The sequence below is a fragment of the Thunnus albacares genome, chromosome 17 (genome assembly GCF_914725855.1).
Source record: "Thunnus albacares chromosome 17, fThuAlb1.1, whole genome shotgun sequence".
NCBI lineage: Eukaryota > Metazoa > Chordata > Actinopteri > Scombriformes > Scombridae > Thunnus > Thunnus albacares.
The window spans coordinates 25,164,426-25,168,031 of NC_058122.1; the positions used below are offsets into that span (position 1 = coordinate 25,164,426).

At 37.1% G+C, this 3,606-nt stretch overlaps 1 long non-coding RNA gene across 2 annotated transcripts; it reads right to left on the reverse strand.

Annotated features, from left to right (window-relative positions):
• On the reverse strand, positions 1-3,606 carry LOC122967245. 2 transcript variants are annotated; one of them, XR_006398564.1, is made up of 3 exons: positions 3,331-3,606; positions 692-800; positions 1-135 (listed from the first exon to the last, which is right to left on the reverse strand). It is a non-coding gene; the product is annotated as an uncharacterized LOC122967245 (long non-coding RNA). The 2 variants fall into 2 exon arrangements; XR_006398565.1 differs by having other exon boundaries at positions 1-138.

Sequence of the window (3,606 nt, forward strand, 5' to 3'; positions counted from 1 at the left end):
TATGATAAGGTTGTTTATTGTAAAGAAAGGTAAATGGGATGTAAGCCAGGGGAAGTTTGGACTGGTAGCTGGGAACCTGGAGTTGAGGCTAGGGCAGAGGCAAGCAGGTCTGGAGTGGGATCCGTGGGATTTGCACTGCTGGTCACAAAAAACAAGACATTTCTATCATCTAAGACATGGGGAAAATGTGATGGACCTTTTAAAATAATTTCTGGCATTTTACCAAAAAATCCAAGAATAAAAAAAAAACACTGATAATGATTATAATCATCGGTTGCAGCACTGCTTGTAATTGATTCAGTAACTATATCTTGTATCAAATATTTCAAACACCTCTTGATTACAGCATATTTCCTATTTTAGTTACCATATATAAGTTACCAGCTTATCTATATGGCTTTGCCAGCAGGAAAAATACATCCATGTTCTTTGCATACCTTTGCAAAATCTATGTCTGTATTGTGTGGATCTGTGAGGCTTTTACAATTCATATTTTTCAAGGTGCACCATGCAAGAATCAGGTATTTCAGGAACTCACAGCAGAAAGACCTAAACTGACAACTGGCCTCACCAGATAAAATCAAGGTTATCCATCTAATGATTCAGTCTGGAGCCAGCAGAATATAATATCACTATAGTATTACACTCTCTTTATCATATATCGCACCACCCAGTGAGAGCGGTAAAGTACCTCAGGGAATGGACTCCTACAGCGTCAGAAAGGTCATGAGGAGTGCCCACATCTTTCTTGCTTGTCTTCATCGTTACAATAACAACGCTGTAAATGGCAAACTGTTTCCCTTTAGGGAAAAAAAACAAGCAAAAAAAGTCAATGAAACTGTCAAATTAAAATAATTCTGCATGGACGCCTTTTCTTTGCCCATTAATGGGTATGTCATATTCTTTGTTTCCATCTCGGGTTCATTACCAGATGTGATGTTTGTGTAATTAAATTGGCATGCTGGGTGTACAGTATGTGGGAGACTATTAAATTTACTTATCTGATACTGGCGAGCATTCCAGTGACATATAAGCAGCACGTCTCAGAGTGGGAGAGGTTCTTTGACTCTTAGCGATTTGTTATATTTCTGCAAAGACTTTGATGAGTCAGACGAGAGCTAAAAAGAGACAAAGAGAGATCCTTGCTCTCGCCCTTCTAGCAGTCTAATGGGCTTCAAGGCCATGGCAAACGTTCAGCTATTCTTAAGTCTTATATATAAACTACTTAATAGTGATGGAGCGTAACATCAAATTTTGAGGTACTTGTACTTATATATTTCAATTTTCCACTACTTTCTACTTCACTACACTTTACAGGGAAGCAAGTCAAGTTAATTTGTGTAACACCTTTCAACAACAAGGCAATTCAAAGTGCTTTACGTAAAACATAAAAGGTTTGGGTTTTCCTGTTATTTATATACTGTTATGATGTCGGATGTCTATGTTAAACATAGTAAAAGTTACAAAACTTGAGGTGAATGTATGTAAAAATGAGCCCTAAAAGTCAAAAGCCCAGTTTTCAACCTGCTCTGAACGCTCCGTTTGCAAAGTTACCTCCACTTCCCCAATGAACTGAGGTCATATTGTTCATGCATGCTTACAAATGACCGTCTGTTATGTAGTCTTTGTTGCTAAGGTTGTTCCACGGGTTGTTCACTTTGTCCACTCGCATATTTCGGATCTTATTTGGCTTGACTGTGTACGGTTGTATTTGAGAAGTTGACATTTGAGTAAAGAACGAGAAAAAAAAGTGAACTCTTACTACTATTGTTTGTTTAAATAGTCTCTGTAGCCAGTGGAAGCCTCCAGAAGATAACCAATCAGAAGATGAAATAATAAATAAAATAATTTTCTTGTGTTTGCAGTAAAACGTATTTATTTGACAGCTAATTGCAATTTAATTTTAAGATTTACATTAAAAATATATGATAAGCTTATATAATACAATGCATTGTTAAAGATTGAAGCAATATGGTTGTTAGCAGTGCCACCAAAGAGGGATTTCTGTTCAAAACTTCACAGACAGTTTTATTTAGCTGTTTGAGGTCTAAAAAGGAAAAATTATCCAATATTTCACAAAAAACCCCAGCAAAGATGAGAAAAAGAAATCCAAACAAATACAAATTTGTGTACCAGGACTTAAGTTTTCTCTTCTTTCCTCTCATTAATCATCTCAGTAAAATGTTGCTTACACATTGATGCATCAGCATATACTTTTGATACTCTCAGTAAATTGTGCTGATAATATTTTTCATTCCAAGTAGGAATTTGAGTGCAGTACTTTTACTTGTGGTAGAGCATTTTTTATTTGTAGCATTTGCACTTTTACTTAAGTAAAGGATCTGTATACCTATTCCACCACTGCAGATTCATAACTGAGCAGAAAGAGGCAATAGAGCTCTTGAGTTTAAAGGCTGACCTAAGTTCAACCTGCTGAGGTGTGCTTGAATCAGACGCTGAAACCCTGCCGGCTTTAAGAGAGCAGACTCTAACCTCCAGCCTCTTTATGAAGGGGACTGGCAGAGAAGAGGACACCTGCTTTCTCTCAGTGTGCTCCTATCAGGGAGCCCTCCAGTGATGAAATTTCTGACATTCAAGAGGTAAATTATTCTCCGGAAGGAAGGAGAGGCAGAGTGTCGGCCCGAGGCAAAAGTGAAAATCTCTTGGAGCTTGAAAACTCTTCCATATTTAATCTCAAAAACCTCATAAAAAATAATTAATAATTGCTGCTGTATAATTGGATATAAATGACAATATAGTAAAATAGCTGTATATATGAAATGTCTATAGGAGAAGTATAACTATATATAAATATGTGCATTGATAAACACTTAAAATGTCATTTTATCTGATTACAACTACATTATAGGGTGTTATAAAGTATTGTCATTTAATTATAAAATTAAATGTGTATATACAATAGATGGATTTCTGAGCAATGCCATCAGTGAGTTGTGTGACAAAGAGCTTATGAAAAGATCAAAATGTGAAGTTTTTGTGCCAAACAGCAGGAAATGTATGCTAGCGTTACTTTATTGTTTTCATGCTAACGTTACTTGATTGTTTTCATGTTAACATCACTTGTCTGAAGGGAGCCTCTGTGCTTTTAACCCATGCTGCTGGTTGATGGTTTGGGTTTATTTTTCCCTCCTGTAGAGCTAAATTTGTGTAGGCTGCATCAGCGTCATCAGCTCTGCTACTTGCTGCCATTTCTTACTGGAATATGTGTCATATGTTAGCTAGCAAGAGCTGACAGATTTCTTTCAAAGATGGTGTGGTGGAGGAAAAAAGTTTCAGAAATGCAAAGATGAGTGTCGCATACAAATTTACCTTTATATTTTATGCTGTGCAGTGGACAGGTTCAGCTGACAGGACCTGTCTGCTCCAGAGCCGCGGTTGGACAGGTTCAGTAACGGCTCCAGTTACACCGCGATTTAACATTTTAAAAAAGATTTTACCAGCTAATAACTGAAGGAACAGACAGCTGGAGAGTTGAAGAGCTACAGGATGAAATGCAAAATGACTTCTGGCCCACTTAAATATCATTGCACTGTTTGTCTTCCTCTCATTATTATCATGTTGCTGAGCAACTCCTGCCCTCCTGCC